Here is a 17,492-nt window from a genome sequence, read left to right as displayed (position 1 = left end):
GACTAGTACAGGTACGGTGGCTCATGCCTGTAATTCCAGCACTTTGGGAGGCTGAGACAGGAGGATCACCTGAGGTCAGTTGTTCGAGACCAGCCTGGCCAACATGGTGAAACCTCGTCTGTACTAAAAATACAAAAATTAGTGAGACGTGGTCTTGGTACACGCCTGTGATCCCAGCTACTCGGGTGGATGAGGCAGGAGAATTGCTTGAGGCTGGGAGGCTGAGCTTTCAGTGAGCTGAGATCAAGCCTCTGCACTCCAGCCTGGGCAACAGAGTGAGACTCAGTCCCAAAAAAAGTAAAAAATCAGCCAGGTGCAGTGACACACACTTATAATCCCAGCACTTTGGGAGGCCGAGACGGGAGGATCACCTGAGGTCAAGTTCAAGACCAATAAGGCCAAAATGGCAAAGCTTCATCTCTACTAAAAATATAAAAATTAGCTGGGTGCAGTGGTGCACATCTGTAATTCCAGCTACTCAGGAGGCTGAGGCAGGAGAATCGCTTGAACCCAGGAGGAGGAGATTTCAGTGAGCTGAAATCACGCCATGGCATTCCAGCCTGGGCCACAGAGCAAGATTCCATCTCAAAAATAAATAAATAATAAAAATGAAATTAAATAAATAGATAAAAATAAATAGATAAATATGAGACCATCATGAATTTGGATGTCACCTTTGTGCAGGGGCCAGGGTAATCTCTGTCATTCCAATTTTTTTATGTGCACTGCCAAAGCAAGCACTCATGTGTAGGAATTATTCTTCTTGTGAGCATATAATATATGGAACTTTAAGACAGGGTCTCAAAAATATATAATGTATATTTTATCATATATTCTTTGTATATAAAATATCATATACACACAAAATACTGTTCTAAATACAGAGAATACTCTGATATCAACTTGGGTACTTTTTCTTTCTGCGTGTGTGTGTGTGTGTGTGTGTGTGTGTTTGGTTGGTTGGTTATTTTTGAGACAAGGTCTGGCTCTGTCACCCAGGCTGCAGTGTAGTGGTACATTCTCAGCTTACTGCAACCTCCGCCTCCCACCTAAGCCTGCTGCATTAGTGTCTACAGGCATGCACCACCACACCTGGCTCACTTTTGTATTTTTTGTACACATGGGGTTACACCATGTTGCCAGGGCTGGTCTCAAACTCCTGAGCTCAGGTGATTCTCCCGTCTTGGCCTCCTAAAGTGCTGGGATTAGAGGTGTGAGCCACCATGCCCCATCAGTACTTGTGTATTTAGGTTCAAATTTTGACGAGTTGTTTTTTTTTTTTTTTTGAGACGGAGTTTTGCTCTTTTTGCCCCAGCTGGAGTGCAATGGCACGATCTTGGCTCACCGCAACCTCCGCTTCCCAGGTTCAAGCGATTCTCCTGCCTCAGCCCCCCGAGAAGCTGGGATTACAGGCACGTACCACCACGCCCGGCTAATTTTGTATTTTTAGTAGAGATGAGGTTTCTCCATGTTAGTCAGGCTGGTCTTGAACTCCCAACCTCAGGTGATCCGCCCACCTCGGCCTCCCAAAGTGCTGGGATTACAGGCGTGAGCCACTGCGCCTGGCTTGATGAGTTTTTATGACCAAGCCTGTGGTCTATCCTGGAGAATGTTTGACAATGTATATTCTTCAACATCATAGACTCAATTTTGGGTGCGCCCATCGGGACTGTGTGTCCCTGTACTGGAACTTGAGTGAACACTTGACTCATAATCCATTGCTCTTCTCTAGAAATCCAGCCCAATTCTCTTGGTTAAAGATCAGGTATGTGTAGTGGGCATTGCTTTTTCTTTCCAGAGACAAAACTCAGGAGGGTTGCCCCTTGATGAAAGGCTAACCTGCTGATTCTTTGAAGCAAGGACCTGGAGATGGTCGGTCCTTTTAGGGGTTTATGTTCTGGATTCCAGAAAACATGCAAATAGGGCCAGTAAATGCATCTTTATTTTTGTGTCCATTTTAACTTGATCTAGGAAAATTCCAACAAAAAATCCACTGGAGCAAGAAGATCTCAGGCTGTGACCATCTCGAGGAAAGAAGCACTTTCTGTTTTGTGAAAGAAAAGAAAGTGCTTCCTTTCAGAGGGTTACGGTTTGAGGAAAGCAACGTTGAAGTTGACGCTGATCTTGGTAATACATTTGCAGAGCGTGCTTATCATCAGACGTGGATGACGGTGGGGTTTTGTTTTCGTTTTATTTTTTATCTAAGACAAGGTATCTGTTGCCCAGGCTGCAGTGCGGTGGCACTTCTAACCTAGATCTCTTGGGTTCAAGTGGCCCTCTTTTGGGGATAGAGTCTCGCTCTGTGGCCCTGGCTGGGGTGCAGTGGCAGGAACTCGGCTCACTGCAACCTCTGCCTCCTGGGTTCAAGCAATTCTCCTGCCTCAGCCTCTCGAGCAGCTGGGGTTACAGGCATGTGCCACCACGCCTGGTTAATTTTTGCATTTTTATTATTGATTGATTGATTGATTTTTGAAACAGAGTCTGGCTCTGTCACCCAGGCTGTCGGGCAGTGGTACGATCTTGGCTCACTGCAACCTCCACCTCCCACCTCAGCATCCTGAATACCTATTTACAGGCAGGCACAACCACACCTTGCTAACTTTTGTATTTTTGTACAGAGGAAGTTTTACCGTGTTGCCCAGCCTGGTCTCGGACCCCTGAGCTCAAGTGATCCCCTCACCTGGGCCTCCTAAACTGCTGTGGTTAATGGTGTGAGCCACCGAGCCCCACCCTTACTTGTGTGTTTCTGCTCAAATTTTATAAAGGAGCTTTTATGGCCTCGCCTGTGGTCTGTCCTGGAGGATGTTTGTGTGTGTGACAATGTATACTCTTCAACATCTCAGATTCCATTTTGGATGCCTCCATGGGGACTGTGTGTCCCTGTGCTGGAACCCAGATGAACACTTGGCTCAGAATTCATTTGCTGTTCTCTAGAAATCCAGCCTAATTCTCTTGTGCAAATATAATGTATATCTAGTAGGCATTGCTTTTTCTTTCTGGAGACAAAACACAGGAGGGTTGCCCCTTGATGAACAAGGCTAACCTGCTGATCCTTTGAAGCAAGGAACTGGAGATGGTCCTTTTAGGGATTTATGCTCTGGATTCCAGAAAACATGCAAACAGGGCCAATAAATGCATCTTTATTTTGGTGTCCATTTTGACCTGGTCAAGGAAGATTCCAACAAAAAATCCACGGTGCCAGAGCAAGAAGATCTCAGGCTGTGACCCTCTACAGGGAGGCGCTTTCTGTTGTCTGAAAGAAAGGAAAGTGCATTCTTTTAGAGTGTTAACTGTTTGAGAAAAGCAACGCTGAAGTTGATGCTGATTTTGGTAATACATTTGCAGAGCGTGCTTATCATCAGACTTAGATGATGTTGGGTTCTGTTTTTGCTTTGTTTTTTTTTCCATGACTGTATCTTTGTTGCCCAGGCTGGAGTGCGATGGCACTTCCAATCTAGATCTCTTGGGCTCGAGACGTCTTTTTAAATTTTTCTTTCTCAAGAGAGAGTCTGGCGGTGACACCCAGGCTGGAGTGCAGTGGTGCAATATCAGCTCACTGCAGCCTTCCCTTCCTCTCCCCGGTTCAAGTGATTCTTTCACCTCAGCCTCCCGAGTAGCTGGGATTACAGGTGGGGGCTACCACGCCCGGCTAATTTTTGTATTTTTAGCAGAGACAGGGTTTCACCATGTTGGTGAGGCTGGTCTCAACTCCTGTCCTCAAGTGATCCACCTCCCTGGCCTCCCAAGTGCTGGGATTACAGGCGTGAGCCACCGCGCCCGGTCTCAAGTGTTCCTCTTGAGTCAGCCTACCAAGTTTTGGGACTACATGGGGCGTGCCACCACACTTGGCTAAGTTTTTAATTTTTGATAGGAAGGGGGTCTGTCTTGTCCAGGATGGTCTCAACTCCTGAGCTCAAGGGATCCTAAAGGTGTGAACCGCCTTGTCCTGATGACCCATTTCAAACATAGCTGACGTGGCCAGGCATCATGGGGCACACAGTCCCAGCTACTGCAGAGGCTGGGGTGGGAGGGTCCTTTGATTTCCAGGCTATACCATGCGCTGATCACACCTTTGATCCCGAGTAGCTGGGATTACAGGCGGCCACCGCCACGCCAGCTAATTTTTATTTATTTATTTATTTTTTGAGACGGTGTTTCCCTCTTGTGGCCTAGAATGGACTGCAATGGCACGATCTCGGATCACTGCAACCTCCACCTCCCTGGTTCAAGCGATTCTCCTGCCTCAGCCTCCTGAGCAGCTGGGATTACAGGCATGCGTCACCACACCCGGCTAATTCTTTGTATTTTTAGTAAAGATGGGATTTCTCCATGTTGGTCAGGCTGGTCTTGAACTCCCAACCTCAGGTGACCCACCCACCTCGGCCTCCCAAAGTGCTGGGATTACAGGCATGAGCCATTGCACCCAGCCCATTTCATTTATTTTTATGTGTGCTGCCGAAGCAAGCATTTATGTGTAGGAATTGTTCTTCCTGTGAGCATATGTTGGCCAGCCTGGACCACATACCAAAATCCCGTCTTTTTAAAAACACAGATTACATGGCACCTGGCACCTGGTTCCAGAGACTTCATTTGGGTTGGTCATTTGAAACACTAGCCTCCCATCAATTTAGTGTAATCAATCCAAATCATGTGTCCTTCATGAAGAGGCTAAGAAAGCCTCCACGTCTATCCAGTCTATTTTGTAATCCCCAACGGATGTCAATATTAATAAAATTTCTTTTTTTTCCTATTCATTTGTGTCTTTAGTTTTTCTTCCCCCAACAATTTGCCATCATTTCTCGGAATAGACCTGCTTTCTCTGCAGGAAAGGTGTAGTTGATTCAACCCTTACCCACTAATGCCAACCCCAGTGAGTTCTTTTGACTACAGCTGCAGTGTTTATCCTATTTTCTGTGGGTAATGATTCCAAGGTACCATTCCACCGGGCACAACCTCGCATCTAAGTGTCAGTTGCTTGATAAGATGTGAAATGTTTGCTGGGGCTAATATAAGAAACTATTGTAGACAAGATGAATCTCAGTGGCAGTGATAAATGTCGCACGAGACAAAACCACAGATACTTTCTTTTTTTTTTTTTTTTTTTTTAGAAAGAGTTTCACTCTTGTTGCCCAGGCTGGAGTACAGTGGCACGATCTCGGCTCACTGCAACCTCCGCTTCCTGGGTTCAAGTGATTCTCCTGCATCAGCCTCCCGAGTAGCTGGGATTACAGGCATGCGCCACCCCGCCCAGCTAATTTTGTATTTTTAGTAGAGACAGGGTTTCACCATGTTGGTCCGGCTGGCCTTGAACTCCTGACCTCAGATGATCCTCCCCCCTCGGCCTCCCAAAGTGCTGGGATTACAGGCGTGAGCCACTGCGCCCGGCCAACCACAGATACTTTCACAAATGCCTTTAAGACCTTAGAAGGGGCTCCCTAGTAACAGATGGGATGCTCAGCAGCTCTTGTTGTTGCCATAGTGAGTGATGCCTGTTCGTCCAGCCCTCAACACCTTTTACTCCATGGAAATTATGCCTGCACTGGTTTACAGAACCTCCCTTGACTTGGGTTGAGGTAGAGCTGAAGGGGACCTCAGTGTCCCTTGCAGGTGGGATGGCACTGCTTAGCAAGAGCACGGAGGTGGAGTGCATGGGCTTTGAGTTTTTCTTGGGAAAATGAAGCTGAAATGTCGAGTGCATGACCACATCATAAATGCACACTTGATTTAATTTTTCTATTTTATTTTTATTTATTTATTTTGAGATGGAGCCTCGCTCTGTTGCCCAGGCTGGAGTGCATTGGCCTGATCTCGGCTAACTGCAACCTCCACCTCCCGGGTTCAAGCAATTATTGTGCCTCAGCCTCCCAGGTAGCTGGGATTACACGCATGCTTCCACGCCTGGCCAATTTTTGTATTTTTAGTTGAGACGGGGTTTCACCTTGTTGGCCAGGCTGGTTTCGAACTCCTGACCTCAAGTGATCCGCCCGCCTCGGCCTCTCAAAGTCCTGAGATTACAGGCGTAAGCCACCTTGACCAGCCTAATTTTTCGATTTTAGAGACAGTAGTCTAGCTATGCCACCCGGGCTAAACTAGGCTTTAGAGATCTTCCTGCCTCTGTCCCTCCACAGTCTCTGGTAGTTTGGACTACAAATGAATATTAGCATATTTGCACTCTAGTTTGGAAGATTTTTATCACCCCAAAGAAGCTTATACCCGGGCCGGGCGCGGTGGCTCACGCTTGTAATCCCAGCACTTTGGGAGGCCGAGGCGGGCAGATCACAAGGTCAGGAGATCGAGACCACGGTGAAACCCCGTCTCTACTAAAAATACAAAAAAAAATTAGCCGGGCGTGGTGGCGGGCGCCTGTGGTCGCAGCTACTCGGAGAGGCTGAGGCAGGAGAATGGCGTGAACCCGGGAGGCGGAGCTTGCAGTGAGCGGAGATTGCGCCACTGCACTCCAGCCTGGGCGACAGAGCGAGACTCTGTCTCAAAAAAAAAAAAAGCTTATACCCATTTGCCTTCAGTACCCACCCCCCTCTTCCACTCAGACCCTGGCAACTACTCCACATCTCTCTAGCTCTGGATTTGCCTCTTGTGGGCATTTCATAAAAACCAGTCTTGAATGGGTACCCTGTTGTGACCACTTTTAATATAATGGGTTGGTCCTGGTTGTCTGCAGTGTGAATCTTAACACTGAAGGGTGGTCCCTGGAGGGAAGCAGGAGGCTGGGAGAACTGGGCAGAACATCCTTTGGGAATGGAGTGGGGCAGGCAGACCCTGATGTCTGGGAAGCTCACAAGGGTGGAAGACCCCATTTTCTCCCTGAGAACTGCAAGGTGACCCTCCTGGGGCACTGGAAGGAGTGAAGGCCTCTGGACTGGGAACACCAGGGCACGGCACCGGTGCAGGCAGGATGAGCCGAGGGGAAAGGAGTGCCAGGCATCGCTCTCTGGGGACAGTTTGGGTTTGATATGGACGGAGTCTGTGTCTTCTGGTAGAGAGGGCCCCTGGGATTTTTGCTCTGCTCCTGGCTGTCTTTCAGTCATGGAATCTGATGACGAAGGCTCCCACTCTGGGCCACTTCATTTGGTTTCTGGAGCCCAGTGGTCCTTTCTGCCTGGTCTCAGGATCTTTTGGGGAAATTTGGGACCTGGCAGGGCATCTGCACAATCCATAGAAATCCCTGAGAGTCACTTCCCTTTGCTGACATCTCCGTGTTCCTACCCATTGCCTTCCAAAAAAGACCCTTATCTGAATTGCCAAAGGGGGCTTCCCAGAGCAGAGAAACCCTGTTAAATTTGTATTTCAGATCAATAGCATATCTATAATCTACTTGAACAAGAAATGATTTGCTGTTTAAATGTGAGAAATTTTTTCCCCTAATTTTAAATATGGAACCCATCATGAATTTGGCTGTCACCTTTGTGCAGGGGCCATGGGAATCTATCATTCCATTGTTTAATGTGTGCTGCCAAAGCAAGCACTTAAGTGTGGGAATTATTCTTCACGTGAGAATACAATATATGGAACTTTATTACTTTTTTATTTCATAATTGAGATTTTATTGGTTGAAGATCGGTACAGATATTTCAATTTGTACACAATCCTTAACATACGTACCGAAAATCTAAAAAGCCATGTATTGTAAATCGTTTTGTTTTGTTTTTTTGAGACGGAGTTTCACTCTTGTTGCCCAGGCTGGAGTGCAATGATGCAATCTCGGCTCACCGCAACCTCCGCCTCCCGGGTTCAAACAATTCTCCTGCCTCAGCCTCCCAAGTAGCTGGGATTACAGGCGAATGCCACCATGCCTGGCTAATTTTTTTTTTTTTTTCTTTTTAAGTAGAGACAGGGCTTCTCCCTGTTGGTCAGGCTGGTCTCGAATTCCCGACCTCAGGCGATCTGCCTGCCTCGGCCTCCCAAAGTGCTGAGATTACAGGCGTGAGCCACCGCACCGGCCATGGATTGTAATTCTTCTACAAAGTTATTCCGGCGACTTTCCAGCTTAAAATTTGGAAGGACATTTTCCTTAAGAGGCTATCAAGTACCAGTATCTTCACATGTTGATCAGCTGTTACAGACGTCCCTCCAACTCACAACTGAATAGCATGTACACTACATATTCAGATTTTTCATCTTTCGCAGCGCAGAAACAAACTTATTTGGAAAACAGAACTACCACAATCAAAGATGTTGCGGAGTCCACACAATTCTAACAGGGAACGCCATGATTAAGGAGTGGTTTTCTTTTTTTTTTTTTTTTTTTTTTTTTTTTTGAGACGGAGTCTTGCTCTGTCGCCCAGGCTGGAGTGCAGTGGCGCAATCTCGGCTCACTGCAAGCTCCGCCTCCCGGGTTCATGCCATTCTCCTGCCTCAGCCTCTCCGAGTAGCTGGGACTACAGGCGCCCACCACCACGCCCGGCTAATTTTTTGTATTTTTAGTAGAGACGGGGTTTCACCGTGGTCTCGATCTCCTGACCTCGTGATCCGCCCGCCTCGGCCTCCCAAAGTGCTGGGATTACAAGCGTGAGCCACCGCGCCCGGCCGGAGTGGTTTTCTTTAGAAAACAATTCTAAAATACAGCATGAGAATAGAAGTAATTTAAAATGTTCAAGACATTAAATGCAGAGCTGATTCCATATTGCCATTTAATATGCTTTGTATTATAGGATATAAAAATGAACCCTGGCCGGGTGCATTGGCTCACGCCTGTAATCCCAGCACTCTGGGAGGCCGAGGTGGGCAGATTGCCTGAGGTCAGGAGTTCAAGACCAACCTGGCCAACATGGTGAAACCCCGTCCCTACTAAAAATATGAAAATTAGCCGGGCATGGTGGTGAGCGCCTGTAATCCCAGCTACTCCGGATGCTGAGGCATGAGAATCGCTTGAACCCGGGAGGCAGAAATTGCAGTGAACCGAAATCTCGCCACTGCCCTCCAGCCTGGGCGACAAGAACAAGACTCTGTTTCAAAAAAATAAATAAATAAAAAGTTTCTAGAAGTACTAAAAAACATGCATTTACAAAATAGTTGATAAAAAGATTCCTCTGGATTGTACAAGAAGGGAGACAGGGAGCACTGATGAGACGTGGTATATGGTGAATCAGACTGGGCATCAGAGGCTGGGCCTCCTCAGTTTTCATTTCCCCATTTTCTGCAGCTAAACCTTTAGTTTCTTGGTTAGCCACATCGGCCCGTTTTCCCTTTGCTCCGCTTTGCCCTTCTGATCACACTTTTTTGTCTGAAGATGTATCCTTCGCTGCTGCCTTTTTCGGCTTCATTTCCACTTTTTTTTTTTTTTTTTTTTTTTTTTTTTGAGGTGTAGTCTCACCCTGTTGCTCAGGCTGGAGTGCAATGGCGTGATCTCAGCTCACAGCAACTTCTGCCTTCCGGTTCAAGCGATTCTCTTGCCTCAGCCTCCCGAGTAGCTGGGATTATTGGCACGCACCGCCATGCCCGGCTTATTTTTGTATTTTTAGTAGAGACGGAGGTTTCACCATGTGGGCCAGGCTGGTCTCGAACTCCTGACCTCAGGTGATCCGCCCGCCTCAGCCTCCCAAAGTGTTGTGATTACAAGCGTGAGCCACCGCACCCGGCCTCGCTTCCACTTTTCAGGAGCAGGTTTAGCCGACGACCGCGCGATCTCCTCGTGGGCTCTTCCTTGGCGGCCCCCTCGGCGGAGCTGACCTTCCTCTTGGGCATCCTGGCGGCAGAGAGGGCGCATGCCGGCTGTCTGCGGGCCGCGGCTGCCGAGAGCCTTCGCGAAGCTGGGCTGCCTGGCCGCTGCGGCTCCTCCCGCCCCCCGAGCTGCTGAGACCCACAGCGGGGGCAGTGGGAGAACCGAATGGAACCCGAAACTTTCTTATTTTGAGACAGGATCTGGCTCTGTCACCCAGGCTGGAGTGCAGTGGCGTGATCTTGGCTCACTGCAACGTCTGCCTCCAGTGATCCTTCCACCCCAACCTCCCAAGTAGCTGAGATTACAGGCGCGCATGCCAGTATGCCTGGCTAATTTTTGTACTCTTTGTAGAGATGGGGGTCTCGCTATGTTGCCCACGCTGGTCTTGAACTCCTGGGCTCAAATGATCCTCCTGGCCTGGCTGGTTGTAACGCCAGCAGTTTGGGAGGCCACAGTTGGTGGGATGGATTAGCTAGCAACAAACATTCCAGGCAGAGAATGGTGCTCTCTCAACTCTCAGTCAGCAAGGGGCTAGTATATATTGAAGGGGCTCAGGGCATGTCACCCCAAAGTCATCACCTCAGCATATGGATTATTTGGAGCTGGAAGCCCGTGGGAAAAAGCAGATGCATCTGACCTCCCCCTTCCTTTTTTTTTGTTTTTTTTTTTCTGACCTCCCCCTTCCTACGTAAAAGTAGATCGTAAAATTTATCATGAGAAAAATGCCCTTCCTGCGCCAGGAAGAGAAGAATGTTCCTATCAGCGGATACCAGGAGTCCATATGCTAAACCACTCAGCTATTAACCTGTATCTTCCTTAAATTCCCCACTGTTTCCTGATCACTTCCCCTAGCCCAAGCCCCTTTGTCTTGTCACATCCCCACAATTTATCATTCTTTTTTTTTTTTTTGAGGTTAAGTTTCGCTCTTGTTGCCCAGGCTAGAGTGCAATGGCGCAATCTTGGCTCACTGCAACCTCTGCCTCCCAGGTTCAAGCGATTCTCCTGCCTCAGCCTCCCAAGTAGCTGGGGTTACAGGCTCCCACCACCACCTTCGGCTGATTTTTTGTATTTTTAGTAGAGACAGGGTTTTGCCATGTTGGCCAGGCTGGTCTTGAACTCCTGATCTCCAGTGATCTGCCCGCCTCAGCTTCCCAAAGTGCTGGGATTACAGGTGTGAGCCACCATGCCTGGCCATCGTTCTCTTTTTTGTTTTGTTCTGGTTGTTGTTGTTGTTTGAGACCGTCTGGCTTTGTCACCCAAACTGGAGTGCAGTGGCGCCATCTCAGCTCACTGCAACCTCTGCCTCCCAGGTTCAAGCAATTCTCATACCTCAACCTCCCGAGTAGCTGGAACCACAGGCATGTGCCACCACGCCCGGCTAGTTACAGGGTTTTCCTATGCTCTCCAGGGCTGGAGTGCAGTGGCACAATCATAGCTCACTGCAGTCTTCAACTCCTGGGCTCAAGCAATCCTCCCTCCTCAGCCTCTTAAACTGCTGGGATTACAGGTGGTAGCCATCATGCCCTGCCCCAGAGAAGTCTTTAGGCTTCCGCCAGGCACAGTGGCTCAGGCCCGTAAACTCAGCACTTTGGGAGGCTGAGGTGGGAGGATCGTTTGAGCCCAGGAGTCGAAGGCTGCAATCAGCTATGACTGCACCACAGCACTCCAGTCTGGGCAACAAAGTGAGACCCTGTCTCAAAAAATAACACCGTAGGCCCAGCACGGTGGCTCCTGCCTGTAATCCCAGCACTTTGGGAGGCCAAGGCAGGCAGATCACTTGAGGTCCAGAGTTCAAGACCAGCATGACCAACATGGTGAAAGCCCGTCTCTACTAAAAATACACAAATTAGCCAAGCGTGGTGGCAGATACCTGTAATCCCAGCTACTGGGGAGACTGAGGGAGGATAATTGCTTGAACCCGGGAGGCGGAGGTTGCAGTGAGCCAAGATCGCACCAGTGCACTCCAGCCTGGTTGACAGAGCAAGACCCTGTCTCAAAAAGAAAAGAAAAGAAAAAGAATACACCAGAAGGTACCCAGAGAGGCCAGTGTGGACATGTACAGTGAGCACGCAAGACTCTGGTTAGGGACAGGCGCAGTGGCTCACGCCTGTAATCCTAGCGCTCTGGGAGGCCAAGGCGGGCGGATTACCTGAGGTCAGGAGTTCGAGACCAGCCTGGCCAACATGGTGAAACCCCATCTGTACTAGCAAATACAAAAATTAGCTGGGCGCGGTGGCGCGTGCCCATAATCCCAGCTACGCTGGAGGCTGAGGGTGGAAAATCGCTTGAACCCGGGAGGCGGAGGTTGCACTGAGCCGAGATTGCGCCACTGCACTCCAGCCTGGGTGACAGAGTGAGATTGTCTCAAGAAAATTAACTAACTAACTAACTAACTAACTAAAGCTTGGTTACTAGCAGCATCGTGCCCTCTGCTGGCCGCGATGGAAAAGCGCATCTCGAGCTACTGCTATTTATTGAGTTTTGGAAGCTTGGAATTTGGATTCCATTTTGAAGTTCAATTTGGATTTAGGTCAAATTTTCCACCAGAGGGTGGAGGGAGAAACGTGGTGGCAACCAAAGGAGAAGCAGTGGGACGCAGCCAAGTGTCTGCGCTGTGGACATTTTGGGAGGTGGAATCACACGGACTCTGAGTTTGTTTGTTGTTTTTTAAATTATTTTGACCAGGAGCGGTGGCTCATGCCTGTGATCCCAGCACTTTGAGAGACTGAGGCGGGAAGATCATCTGAGCTCATGAATTTGAGACCAGCCTGGGCAACATAGTGAGACCCTGTCTCTAAAAAATAAATAAATAGCCGGGTGCGCGGGCTCACGCCTGTAATCCCAGCACTTTGGGAGGCCGAGGAGGGCGGATCACGGGGTCAGGAGATCAAGACCATCCTGGCCAACATGGTGAAACCCCGCCTCTACTAAAAATACAAAAACTTCGCCCTGTATGGCGGCGCGCGCCTGTAGTCCCAGCTATTCGGGAGGCTGAGGCAAGAGAATGGCTTGCACCTGGGAGGCAGAGGCTACAGTGAGCCGGGATCACACCACTGCACTCCCGCCTGGGCAACAAGAGCAAAACTCCGTCTCAAAAAAACAAAAAACAAAAAAACAAAAAGAATCAGGTAAGTCTAAGCCACACTGATGACAGCCAATTTTTGTGAACCAAGGGAGTGTCAATTCAAGAATTAACATAGATTTTGACTTTTGCTATCTCCTATGTGCCAAGCAAGATATAGGCTCTGGGGAATCAGAAACAAAAGAGACTCACTTGTTGCTCTCACAATACTCAGTACTTACTGAGATAAGGGCCAAGTAAAATGTCCTGTCTGGAATGCAGGCAAACCAGAACTTCAGGTCAGGGGACTTTTCCATTGAATTGTATGGAGTTGAAGCTCAAAAAAAATTTTTTTTTTTTTTCACATCACAGCATGGTTTATTATGTGATTTTTTTGCGCCACTGCACTCCAGCCTGGGCGACAAAGGAGACTCCGTCTCAAACAAACAAACAAACAAACAAACAAAAAACGTCAGTGATAATATTACTACCCACCACAGCAACAGGTAAGCTGTCCTTTATCTTTTTAACACGTTTCTTCATCATGTTTCTGGAAATTCATATATTTTAATTTTATGTTCTTGGATTACTTTCATTATCTGTTTTGTAAACTGTTGGCATTCCTCTGGTGTGAGTGTGTCTGCTTTGGCAATAAGTGGGATGATATTCACTTTTTCATGCAAATGTTTCATCAACTCAATAGCCAATGGTTTAAGTCTCAACAGAAGGCAATGTCAAGTAGTTACAAACATGCACTACCCAATCCTGCCTGAAGGTGGGAGTCTTCAGTTATGTAATGGTCCTGTTATCAGGCATCTGCCGTCTGTTCACTCGCGATTCTGCATTTAGGTAGTCCTCAAATTTACTATCAATGTAATCGATAACAGGCTGCCAGCAATTACTATTATCCACTGCATCTCCAAATCCTGGGGTATCAACTATTGTGAGCAGCAACCGAACACCACCTTCTTTGATTAAAACTTTGGATTGTTCCACCCAGGCTCAGGCGAGGCGAGTAGGAGGCCGGGGCTGCATTTGGCACTGGCCATTGAGGAGCTTCTGCGCGACCACGCGATCGTGCCAGCCAGGAGCCGACCGGTTGGCGCGCAGCGCCTGCTCACGCCGTCTGGCCCTTGCTGCGCCCGGCCCCGCAGTCCGAGAAGTCATAAAGCTCCTCCTGTAGCTTATGGGCGGCGGCTGCAGGGTCGAAGCCTCCGGACTCAGAAGGGCCAGCTCAGTGGAGGTTACATCCCGCCCAGCCGCCTGTGGCCACCCTTGAAGCTTCAAATATTAACGAATGGGCTGGGCGCGGTGGCTCACGCCTGTAATCCCAGCACTTTGGGAGACCGAGGTGGGCGGATCACCTGAGGTCAGGAGTTCGAGACCAGCCTCAACATAGAGAAACCCCGTCTCTACTAAAAATCCAGAAAAAAAAAATTAGCCGGGCGTGGTGGCGCCTGCCTGTAATCCCAGCTACTTGGGAGGCTGAGGCAGGAGAATTGCTTGAACCTGGGAGGCAGAGGTTGCGGTGAGCCGAGATCGCGCCATTGCACTCCAGCCTGGGCAACAAGAGCGAAACTCAGTTTCAAAAAACAAACAAACAAACAAAAATATTAACGAATGTATCTAAAATTCACTTTGCCTTTACTTTATGCATCCATCACATAGAGATCATGCAGCGGGCACCCACGATCGCTTTAACCATTGATCGTTTGCATTGGATCAACTAGAAATCAACTCCGATGAGAGTGCTGGGTCTCAGAGGATGAACATCTCACCCCCTGCCATACAGAGAAGTAGAAGGGGTGGTATTCCAAATTCATGGCCAGACTCTAAGTCCCAGGTACTATACTTCGTGGTCTTTCAACTCTCAAAAAGTTGTGTCTTGTTTTTGTTTTTGTTTTTGAGATGGAGTTTCATTCTGTTGCCCAGGCTGGAGCGCAGTGCAGTGATCTCGGCTCACTGCAACCTCCGCATCCCAGGCTCAAGCTATTCTCCTGCCTCAGCCTGCCGAGTAGCTGAGATTACAGACGCCTGCCACTACACTTGGCCAATGTTTTCCATTTTTAGTAGAAACGGGTTTCACCATGTTGGCCAGGCTGGTCTCGAACTCCTGACCTTGTGATTCGCCTAGCCTCAGCCTCCCAAAGTGCTGGGATTACAGGCGTGAGCCACCGCGCCCAGCTTCAAAAAGTTTGAAGCAGAGCTCAGAGGTCTTAACCATAGGCACATCTGAGGAGCATTTTTGAAACGGTTTCCAGCTTCCTCAATAGGAATGGAAGCCAAACTCCGAATGTATGGCTCCGTTGAGGAAGTCGAGAGCTGTAAGGAAAGCCAGGAACAGGGGCAAGGGAGAGATGCATCCCGAATGATCCTGTGCCAATTCTTTCTGGAATCTTTGATGTGATCTCAGCTGCCCTTTCTATACTTGACACAGTGACTGTGGCACCCACTGGTCTAGCTGTGGTCTACAAGGAACCCCCAAAGGGAAGGGCACAGTGAGCAGGGGTATCGGCCTGAGTGACAAGGATTTGAGAGGGCAGGTTGGATGCAGGGAGAGGACTGGCCAAATGCCATGTGTCCGGACTTAGACTGCCTGGTTCAAATTGGACTTCACCCTTTTTGACTTCATGATCTGGTACAAGTTAGATGAAAATGCGTTGCTCCCTTTCTAGTCTGTAAAATAATAATTAATTGTGCTCTAATAACTTTGAGACTATGCAGATGAAATGAAACAAGCTGCACAGATCACAGAGCTCAGAGCCTGGACTTTAGGAAGCCCTCAGTAAGGGTTCATGATGCCCTGGTGTCTGTCATCATCCTCTTTATCCTCATCATCACCTTCATCATCTTTTTGTTGTTCGTAGGAAATAGTTTAGAGAAACTCATTCCCTGCCATCATTGGTGACATGTCTATGAAAAGGACAACCAGTGGGGAAGGACGGCAAAATTTGGAGTAAGATTTCTGAGACCCCCACCACAACCAAGAACACAAACTCCACAGTCTGCTGAGCTGACAGTTTGCACATTGGTCTCCTCCCATCTCCACATTCTTGCGAAATGTGCTTCCCAGTCCAGTTAGCCAGGGTGAGAGCTGGGCCTGCAGACTCCAGAGATTATGTCCCCTCTGGGTTTCAGCGTTCCCATCAGTGAAACGGCTCAGCGATAAGAGACTTCGTGGTTGCTCTCCAACCTAAATACTCCCAATTAGTCAAGATTGTTTAAAAAATCAAGTCTTGGGCAGGCGCGGTGGTTCACACTTCTAATCCCAGCCCTCTGGGATGCCAAGGTGGGCAGGTCACCTGAGATCAGGAGTTCAAGACCAGCCTGGCCAATGTGGTGAAACCCCATCTCTACTAAAAATACAAAAATTAGCTGGGTGTGGTGGCTGATGCCTGCCCTCCCAGCTACTAGGGATGCTGAGGCAGGAGAATCGCTTGAAACTAGGACGCAGAGGTTGCAGTGAGCCGAGATCGTGCCATAGCACTCACTCCAGCCTGGGCAACAGAGCAAGACTCCCTCTTAAAAATAAATAAAGGCTTAGGCCAGGCGCAGTGGCTCATGCCTATAATCCCAGCACTTTGGGAGGCTGAGGCGGGTGGATCACCTGAGGTGGGGAGTTCGAGACCAGCCTGACCAACATGGAGTAAACCCCGTTTCTACTAAAAATACAAAATTAGCCGGGCGTGGTGGCACATGCCTGTAATCCCAGCTACTCGGGAGGCTGAGGCAAGAGGATCGCTTGAACCCAGGATTACAGGCGTGAGCCACCGCACCCGGCTACTTCTGGGCAACCTTTTTTTTTTTTTCTTTTTTCGCACTCTCAACCCAGCTTTTTGGGCAACCTTTTTAAGAGACCTTGTCTCCGCCGGGCATGGTGGCTCACGCCTGTAATCCCAACACTTTGGGATGCCAAGGCAGGCGGATCACGAGGTCAGGAGATTGAGACCATCCTGGATAACACGGTGAAACCCCGTCTCTACTAAAAGTAAAAATATTAGCCAGGCTTGGTGGCGGGCGCCCGTAGTCCCAGCTACTCGGGAGGCTGAGGCAGGAGAATGGCGTGAACCTGGGAGGCGGAGCTTGCAGCGAGCCAAGATCGCACCACTGCTCTCCAGCCTGGGCGACGGAGCGAGGCTCCCTGTCAAAAAAAAAAAAAGAGAGACCTTGTTTCTTCAAAACACAAGAGCAAAAATTAGCCGGGCCTAGACTAGGGTGGGACAGATTGAGGCCCGGAAGTCACAGCTAGGGTGAGCTCAGATAGCACCACTGCACTCCTGCCTGGGCGACAGAGCAAGAGTCCCTGTCTGGGGGGCAGGGGGTGGGGGAGGGAGAATTCAGCTGCAAAGAAGACACAGCAGCCTGCCATTAGCATTAGAACCCCAATAGAACCTCCTTCATTTTCCCATAGAAGTCCAAAAAACGCCCTTGTTTGTTAAGTTGATATATGTAAACCTTTTCTCCAGGTTGTGCCTTGAGGTTTGCATAACTGGGAACTCCTTCAAGCATCTGTAAATAAACCTTTTCACCTGTAGATCTCTCTATTTTCAGTTAATTTGCAGACCACCAACTATAGGACCCAAGTTGAAAGAGAAAACAATTTCTCTTCCCAGCATCCCTTTAGGATGCTTTTCATTGCTTCCCAACTGGAGGCCTCGCCCTTTCACCCACCTGCCCTAGTCCTCAGCTGCCTCCAGTTCTGTCCACTTAAATACAGACTCCCGGTAGTAGAGAACTTTTTATTTATTATTA

General features: G+C 48.7%; 1 pseudogene; it reads right to left on the bottom strand.

The window, feature by feature from the left end:
• Positions 1–640: 640 nt before the first annotated feature.
• LOC115837114 lies at positions 641–739 on the bottom strand (annotated as a pseudogene).
• Positions 740–17,492: the final 16,753 nt, after the last annotated feature.

This window comes from Nomascus leucogenys, chromosome 10 (genome assembly GCF_006542625.1).
Source record: "Nomascus leucogenys isolate Asia chromosome 10, Asia_NLE_v1, whole genome shotgun sequence".
NCBI classification, from domain to species: Eukaryota; Metazoa; Chordata; class Mammalia; order Primates; family Hylobatidae; genus Nomascus; species Nomascus leucogenys.
Note: the sequence above shows the minus strand (reverse complement) of the source record. Positions and strands in the feature narration are given on the sequence as shown.